At 49.7% G+C, this 9,109-nt stretch overlaps 1 long non-coding RNA gene across 2 annotated transcripts; it reads right to left on the bottom strand.

Annotated features, from left to right (window-relative positions):
• Nucleotides 1-96: 96 nt before the first annotated feature.
• LOC128101499 (uncharacterized) lies at nucleotides 97-5,375 on the bottom strand. 2 transcript variants are annotated; one of them, XR_008215117.1, is made up of 4 exons: nucleotides 5,139-5,375; nucleotides 4,200-4,364; nucleotides 3,502-3,663; nucleotides 97-3,360 (listed from the first exon to the last, which is right to left on the bottom strand). It is a non-coding gene; the product is annotated as an uncharacterized LOC128101499 (long non-coding RNA). The 2 variants fall into 2 exon arrangements; XR_008215116.1 differs by having other exon boundaries at nucleotides 3,502-4,364.
• Between the last annotated feature and the right edge of the window lie 3,734 nt (nucleotides 5,376-9,109).

Below are 9,109 nucleotides of genomic sequence, written 5' to 3' on the forward strand. Positions count from 1 at the left end.
TCCTTCCATAGGTGTGGACCTTGTACTGTCCCCAGTATGCACAGCAGCAAGGCCCCCTTTTTTTTAACCAGTAGGAGGCAGCAGTTGCTTTGTGGCAAGATTCTCCACCTGTTTCACAAGCTGTAAGCATCCAAGTGAATCATGAGGCATGGGTTTTGATGAGCTTGTCCATGGGGAGCATCTAATGTTTTCAGTCCCCAGGACTTCTCCCCAATGAGGCTACTTTTTATCTGGATTCGGGATAAGCAGTGAGTGCAAACTTATTCCACAAGTTGATAGTTTCTTGTGTCCCCTCGTTTTTTTTTTTTTTTTTTTGGCCTGGTCCTAGAATGTTTTAATCAACTCATGGATACCCTTGAGGCTAAAATGAAAATTTATGGGGTGAGATGCTGCTGGCAGTTGATCCGTAGTGGGATACAGCTCAAAGCTCTAGTATCAACACCAAAGTGTGATGTAAGAAACATGGTTGGGGTGCACTGACATGAAATTTCGATTTGGAGCAGCCCAGCCCCTACAGGGGAGACTGTATGTATGGTAAAAATCTATTAAGTTACATAATTATTTCCAGAGCAACTCATGGACATTGCAAATATTTATAGGTACTTATTACTTGCCAGGCATTGTGTTGAACTCCAGGGATGCATGGCGAGCAAGCCAGCCATGGCCTGACTTCTTGGAGCTCTCAGTCCAGTGGCCAGAAGGAAGCTAGAGGAATTTCGCCTAGATCTGAAGAGTCAGGGATGGCTTCACAGAAGAGACCATGATGGAAAGATGGGCAGGCCAAAGGGCAAGAGAGATTCAGACAGAACTGTGTGATGTGGCACAGACTTGGCTAATTTGAGGAAATTGTGTTTTTCTGTGGCTAGGAGTGCAAGAGGATGAGACATAAGAGATTAAAATGGGAGAAAGAAGAGCTGTACACTTTATAACAGTGGTTCTCGACCTTCCTAATGCTGCAATCCTTTAATGCAGTTCTGAATGTTGTGGCGACACCCCCAACCATAAAATTATTCTTGTTGCTACTGCATAACTGTAATTTTGCTACTGTTATGAATCATGGTAATGTAAGTATTTTTTGGAGTTAAGAGGTTTGCCAAGGGGATCAAGATCCACAGGCTGATCAAGGACAGCATGGAAGCATGGACAAACTACTGTACCTCCTAAACATTCTTCTTCTTTTTTTTTTTTTTTTGGTTTTTCGAGACAGGATTTCTCTGTATAGCTCTGCGCCTTTCCTGGAACTCACTTGGTAGCCCAGGCTGGCCTCAAACTCACAGAGATCCGCCTGGCTGCCTCCTGAGTGCTGGGATTAAAGGCGTGGGCCACCACCGCCCGGCTAAACATTCTTATATAGTCTAGGCTGGCCTTTTAACTTGCTATGTGACTCTGAAAGTCAATCCTCCTGCCTCCACCTTCCAAATGCTGGGATTACAAGCATGCTTTACCATATCTGGCTTTATGTTATGTTGTCCAGGGCTTCCTGCATGCTGTTATCTACTGAGCCACAGCCCCATCCCAAAACTTAAAAAGAGTAGGCTGACATTGTCAAATAGCTGTTTTGTGCCAGGCATGAAGCTTTTGTTTGGGGGAGGGGCCCACAGGCAAATGTTCTATGTAGCTCTAGTTTGCCTGGAACTATATATCTATATCTATCTATCTAAGATAGATAGATATAGATAGATGTGCTAGTCTCCAGCTCACTTGATTTTACCTGTCTCCCAAGTGCTGGGATTAAAGATATGTCCAGGGAAGCTCGGATAACTTTAATAGCTTGAAGTAATGGATGTGGAGTTATCTATACTATCTCAAATACTGTTAACAGAATGGAGACTGTGGGCAGGACAAAGAATTGGCAGGCCCAGAAGTGCAAAGTCAGAAACGTCCGAGAGCTGGGGCCAAAGAAAGAGCGTCTGACCCACTGTTCAGTTTCATTGATACCAATTATCTTCTTTCCTTAAACTCTAGTAGAGACTCAGTTCCATCTCCTGGTCTCACTTCCCGCACCAGAGCAAGGTCAAAACCGCTCAAGGAGTCCTGTGAAGGACAGAAAAGTAAATGGCGTGGCTGTGGAGCATGAGAAGACTCTGGGCCTGGCTTAAGAGATTAATCTTTTAAGACCATAAGTAATGCTGCCCAAATCTTGGGTGCCCAGGCAGGTCTGCCCTCAAGAGTCATCTCTATCAAGTGATGTGATGGGGAGGTCACGCTGAAAACTTCATGGAGGGACCTCCTTCCCCCACATAACAAGAGGCAGAGGACACTAGGGATACCGAAGCCTCTTTGTCTAGGCAACTGTCCTTTCCTGTGTACCTCCTTATTCCCAAGTCTTCTGTGGGCCTCATAAAATTTCTCCCACACCTCACCAACTGTCCACACCAAGCTTCGTCTGAAAACTCAGACCTTCTTCATTTAATGAGCTGCCCCTAGGCTTATCCTTAAACACTGAAGACTTCAGAGGACATCCTCCCATAACCAGCAGGTGGCATTAAAACCTTTCACCCCCTCAGTTCAAATCTCTCCTGACAAAAGATGGGTACTTTCCTACTGGGCTCAGGACAGAGTTCTAACTTATGAGCTCAACAGCCTCAGCCAAACAGCTTATACTTTTCTACCCGAGGGGCCCCCCCACCCCGTTCTTTTCATCTGAGAAATGGGGATGTTGCTTGCCAATTAGTAACAGGCTTATGGCGATGTATGCCATGATGTCTAGCCTGTGAACTGCACAAGTAAATGGCTCCATGGATCCAAATTTTCACCAGGGTAGCTGACTGGTGCCCAGACGGGAGGAAAACCAGTGATGCTGAGGAGGATGCCGGCACTGGGTAGCACTACAAGGCCGATGCCCTTTTAACATTGCACTGCTCGTTATAGGTGAAGACAGTAGCACAATGTGAAAAGAGCTCCGGCCAGCAGCAAAGGCATGCCGGCCCTGCCTCCTCACCCTCTCCCAGTCCCTGGCCCACTCAGCTCACAGCCTTCCTCTCTTTCTCATTTCCTTACCAGCAAAGACCCTTTTTCCTTGAGGCGTGTTGGTGCAGATCCATACGAAGCAGCTGAGGGATTCCCAGCATTTGAAACTTACTCCTCAAAAGAAATAACTGTTTTGTTTTTTTTAAATAGTCCGAGCGATAATAGCATGAGGGTGCATGTCTGCCTGCAACCTTTCAGAGAGAGCCTTGCCACCCAGAAGCACAGAACCTTCTACTCGTCTCCAGTCTAAAGTTAACCTCTTCATTTTTAATAAAGAAGCCTTGGAGGTCTCAAAGTGATGTCTCAGGTGGTGGAACTCCAGGACCAGTGTAATGGGCGCTTAGGCAGAAAAGAAGCTCCCAGTTCCTTTTCTGAGGTCTTCAAAGCAATCTATGAATGTGGTGTTAAGCAAAATGGTCAGAGATTTGGCTCTTGAGTTAAGGATAAACTTTCATCAATAGCGGGATTACAAGCAAAGTTTCCTGTCCACCCCCAAGTTTAGTATTGGAGTCTTCACACTCATTTTCATACCTCTAGACCATCATCCTCAATCCCAGGACTATGGAGATTGATGAAAACTCAAAGCCAGGTGCACTTGGAGACGCAAAGACTTGCAGAGCCTTGCAGAGCTCTAGAGTCACAAGCCAGCTACAGTTTTGACCAAAGGGACAGGGCCTGAGAGGAGACTCCTCCCTGTGGAGATCCATTTAGACCATGGGAGCAGCCTCAAGGGAGACACCCCCCCCCCCTTTCCACTGCAACAAGCAGGAAAAATGGAGGACTGAATTCCATTCGGGAGCTCTTCCTCTGGGCTTCCCCCTCCAGCCTCCTCCCACCCCCTCAGGAAGCAGGAGAGGTTCTTTCCCGCCTTCCCAGGCAGAGTTTGTTCTTGTAATCTGCAAACACGGGGCCCTGCCCCAGTTTGCACAGTTCTAATGGACGGAAACCAAGGCCCCGCTTGGGTCAGTCGCCAGGCCTCTCTGCTCCTGGAGTTGGGCAAGCCAGTTGGGAACTGGACCAGACCAACATGGGGCAAAGGGACAAAGACGAGACTACCCAGTCAGCTTCACAGTAGCCAAAGAAGGTTCTTCCTCAAGGAGTCCCCAGATCTTTCCTTAAGGAGTGAAGGGAGAGGCAGCTGGACACTGAGTCCCTTGGAGCTCACGTGTCCATCTCATTCCTGAGAGGGGAGACCAGCAATTCAACAGCCAGCAGGACCCCTCCCCCACCTTGGGCCTAGGAGCCATCCCCCCAGCTCCTTCCAGAAGCGGGTGTAGAAACAGAGGAGGAAATGGGGGAGGGGAGGCCCTGGCTCAAGTTCTCTCCACTCCCCCTCCTCATTGGCCACCATCTTCCGGCCCCTGCCCGCCAGAGCAGCAGGGATGGGGCCCAGCCTGTGGAAAGGAGAGAAAGGGCAGGTGGGGGGTTAGCTGGAGCAGCAGGGGCAAGGGGCTGGCTCCAACTGTCTCCTCCTGCAATCCCCCCACCTCCTCCCGCAACCATGGCGACGGGAGGAGGAGACCAGGAGGGTCCTGAAAGCCCTGTTCTGTGAATGGGATGAGAGGGGCAGCTGGGAAGTGTGGGGTGAGGGGCGATTTCCCTCGACACCCAACTGTGCCCCTGCCACACCTCGAGGCTGGACCACACGCGCTCGCACGCACACGCAAACTCTCAGCCATACTTGCTACACAACTCACCCCAGTCGACACTCACCCCAACTGGAGGGTGGGGGCACAGCTCCCCACGTCCTCGCACCCCACCGCTAGCTACTAGCTAAAGCCAGCCTCACACCCCTACAGCAAGTGGGGCTCACCTCACAAGTTCTAGAGGTGATGAATTCCCTGCAATGCTCTAGCTGCTCTCGGAACACACCCGCCAAGTCCCCCGTGTCCCCACACCCTCCCAAGCCCAGGGACAGGCAGATGGCTCAGCCTTTAGAGCCCCCCATCCCTTCCCACCACGCCCCCCATTGGAAAATGACAGTAAAGCCACCTCGGAAAGGCACGCTTGGTGCTTCCCAGATAGTGTTTCGAAAGGAAAAATAGAGAAGATGCCTACGAGTGGAGAATGAGGAGGGGAGGAAAAAGCAGAGGAGAGAAAAAGGCCGGAGCACCCCCTCCCCTCACCGAGAGAAGAAAACCGAAAAGCGCCGAGCTCCCAATACCTACACATCGCTCTTCTTGGGTTCCTCTGCCCGCCACCTCCTTCTTCCCGGGCTCTTTCTCTGCCTTTCCCTCCCTTTTGGCTCCCCTTCCTGGCCTCGCTCCCCTTCTCACGCCCTCTCGTACCCCGCCAGCCTCTCTCTGTCCCCGCCGGGCTCGAATCCCCGTCTGCTGCCCCTCCACCCGCCGGCCGGGACCGAGGCTCCGGGATGGGCTGGCCGCGGCGCTCCGCTGCTCTAGAGATCTGGCTCTTCCCCCCGCGCCCCCTTTCTCCTTCCACACTCCCTGCCGTCCATCTTGAATACTTGGGATTCTTGAATGGAGTGAGCAGGATCCGCTCCCCCAGGCTCTCATTGGCTGTGGGTTAACCCTTTTGAAACGAGATCCTCCCTCCCATTGGCTGCCAGGCTCCCCTCTTCTCCCCCAACCCCCATCCTCCCCGCCTCTCGACAGCCCTCGAGGTCAGGGCGCTCCCGGGCGCCCCCTCCCCTGGCCTCTCGCCTCCTGTTCCCTTTTCCTACCCCATTCCAGGATGCCCTTCTCCCAGCTTTTTTTCCATCACACACTGACGGACACACACACACACACACACACACACACACACACACACACACACACACACACACACAACTGCAGGCGTGCAGGTGAAGGCAAAACCAATTCCCGCCAAATGCAACTCCCGGATGGGCTGGCAGAAGCCCTGTTCCCAGATGCCCCTGGTGCTGGACTTGGAGACCTCTGAAAGATGCATTGGGTCAATTTCCTGCCTATCCTCAATGCCCCCTCTGACCAGAAGTACTTCCCTAGTGGGGCATTTTCTCCCCGTTTTAGCCTCACCCAAAGTAGTGCAGGAGCCTCCTGAATATATGCGCCCCCTGGGCTGGGCAGGAAGCTGGCAACTCCAGAAAGAAGAGGTGGGGCTGCTGAGAAGAGCTAATCCCGAGTGCCGCAGGGCAAGCCTGACCCGATCAGGAATGCGCAGCATCTGAAGCCCTGGTCAGTCACAAACATCTCTCTGAACCAGCCTTGCCCCCACCCCCACCCGTCCCCCACCGCCTCCTGCTACCGCCAGCACCACCAGCACCAGCACCACCACCACCAGTTAGGATCTTTGAGCTGGGGGATCCTAGAGTCTCAGGAGGAAGGAGGGAATAGGCGGATATATCAGGAAGCAGGATCGCTTGAATCTAGACCCATATTTTCCTGTAACAAGCATTCCTTCCCTGGGCCTCAGTCTCCGCATTTGTAAAAGAGTGATCCAGAACAGAGCTGCCATATGGAATTTTCTGGGTAAAAACGGAAATGGTTCTGTATGTGTGTCATCCAAGATGGTAGCCGCCCCGACACACTCAGCTGTTGAACTCTTGAAATCTGGCTAGAGTAGAGGAACTGGCTTTTAAATTTAGTTTAATATCATTTTAAATTTCATCGGCATATATTAATTGTAAAACGAGTCTCGTTATGACTCTTTGTTCTTTACGTTTGTGTGTATTTTTGTTTTGTTTTCTTCTGAGACAGCGTGTCACAACCACGGATTTGCTATAAAACTGAGGCTGGCCTTTCCTTTCATATAATGGCTACTTTCTTTGACTTTGTTGCTACTTTGTTTGTATACATCTAGAATCTTTGTCCTGATGAATAACAATATTCGTGTGTGTGTGTGTGTGTGTGTGTGTGTGTGTGTGTGTGTGTGTGTGTGTGTGTGATGTGGTGTGTGTGTGTTGTTTGGGGGATTTTTAAGACAAAGTCTTGCCATGTGGTCCAAATCCACCCCAAATTTTCGGCAGTCCTTTTGTCTCAGCCTTTCTAATGTGATTACACCCACCATGTGCCACCACACCAGGTTTTTTCCTCTTAGTAAAGAAATCCTTTTATTTTGTCAGAAGCTGTGCAGTTTTCCAGACCCACATCGCACATCACCAAGGGCATCAATGCCTAGGAAAAGAAGTTCAAAATCCTTGTCCAGAACTCATTCTATATAGAGTCCAGTCTTTTTTTTTTTTTAATGTTGTTGTCTAATATGAAATGTGTATGGGGGACATGCATGGTAGTCAGAAGACAACTAAGACTGGTTCTCTCCTTCCACCATGTAGGATCTTATTGCTTTTTTACAAGGCTAAAAACCTAGTTGTTACTGGGCATGGTTGAAACAAGCCTGTAATTTCAGCACTTAACAAAGTCCTGAAGATCAGAAGTTTAAGGCCATTCTTGGCTCCATAATGAGTTTGAGGCCAGCCTGAGCTATGTGACTAAGATATTGTTAGGAACAGAAACGGGGCATGTCACTTGAAGGTAAGGGCACAGGCAATATGGATGTTTGCTCATGAGTTAACATACACCAATAAAACCAGTACATCTCTTAGCACACACACAGCACACATACACATCGTTCAATTCATTCAATATGTGCTTTTTAACCAAGGCCATATGGGAGCTGGTGCAGAAGTTAACCACAGTGGGTGATGTTTAAGGATGATCAGTTGTGGGAAGATCTAACAGGTTCCTTCAACCAGCATGTGAAATCCCTGAGTTCCAGGGCATGCTAGAGCTACTAGAAAACAGGCAGAAGCTGAGCATGGTGGTGCATGCCTGCAATCCCAGTGCTTGAGAGGCTGAGGCTGGAGAACTGCCAAGAGTTTGAGACCAATCTGGGCTACATAGCAAGACTATTAAAGGAGGAGGAGGAGGAGGAGGAGGGGGAGGGGGAGGGGGAGGAGGAGGGAGAAGAGGGAGGGAAGGAAAGATGGAAAGAAATCAGCACTTACTTCCTGAATTAATGTTAGTGAAGGATCTCATGGCATCTCCTACCCTGAGGAGAAGCTGCTGAGGGAATGGAGGAATGACTGACTGCATTTATTCATTCTTGAGCTGATGCAGAAATAGCTGGCTGGGACTTATGGAGCAGTGGGGATATAGGATGCCAAGTATTCACATAGCTCTAAGTTAGAACCACTACATAGAGGCCTCTAACGTAGTCCAGAGGGAACTACACCGGACATTAGCGTAGAGGAGAGCTTCACCAGTCTGAATTTGTAGAATATTTATTCAATGTCTGCTCCTCAGGGGTTCTGCCAGGGTAATACGCTGTGTGTCAGAAGTCAAAGAGATACCTAGCAAATGGCTCTGTCTTCAACATCTTTTTACTCCCAGGTGAGATTGCTAGATGACTTCTTTGGTGGGAGACAGGTAGCTTCAGTGAAGGGAAGACTTGGCATGGAATTCAAGAGGGCTGCCTGGGAGTATCACCTTAGACTTGATGATCCACAGGACTTAGTCAGAGGACAGTGGTCAAGGAGGGCAAAGCACGCCAAGGAGAAGGATCAACATACGAGCTGAGAGGTAGGGATATGGTGGTGTGTGCTCTGACTGGAAATCACTCAAGAATGCAGAGCAGGAGCAGCAGAAAAGCAAGCCAGAAGCCGACTCTAGAGTACGTTTGCGTAGCCACTGCTCAGTCCCAAAGACACCATTTTCCTTGAAAGTTCTCTTACCCGTTCCCTTACCAAGCAACAGTGCCCATCTGTCCATCTAGCTGGCCTAGCGCCTCTCTCCTTAGCTCTCTGCTGCGTTTGTCTTGGTCTGAAAGTTCTCTGTTCAACAAGACTTCTCCCTGAAGACAGAGGAGACTCTCGTTCCCTATGAGAGGACTGGTTTTCTTTGCTCTGAATTCCCAGTGCCCAGGTATAATGTGCATGAAGGGATTCCTTTTCCATTTACAACCTTCCAAAGCCCTGCTTGACCCCATCCCTTCTCAGAAAAGAGACTGGCCCTGCTTGTTATGGGAGTATAAACAACAACGACAAAAAACAACGCACCCAGGAACTGTTGGACTCCTACCCATCCTACACCATCTCCACAGTCTTCTCTCCCATAGGAGTTTCAGAATACACCTGGCTGCAAGCTCTCTCTTCCTTTGCCCCCCTAATTCCCATCACCCTATAAGGATTTGGGCATCTCAAAACAACAATAACAAAAAT

This window comes from Peromyscus californicus, unplaced genomic scaffold (assembly GCF_007827085.1).
Source record: "Peromyscus californicus insignis strain IS unplaced genomic scaffold, ASM782708v3 Scaffold_7__1_contigs__length_154581171, whole genome shotgun sequence".
In the NCBI taxonomy this organism is placed as follows: Eukaryota; Metazoa; Chordata; class Mammalia; order Rodentia; family Cricetidae; genus Peromyscus; species Peromyscus californicus.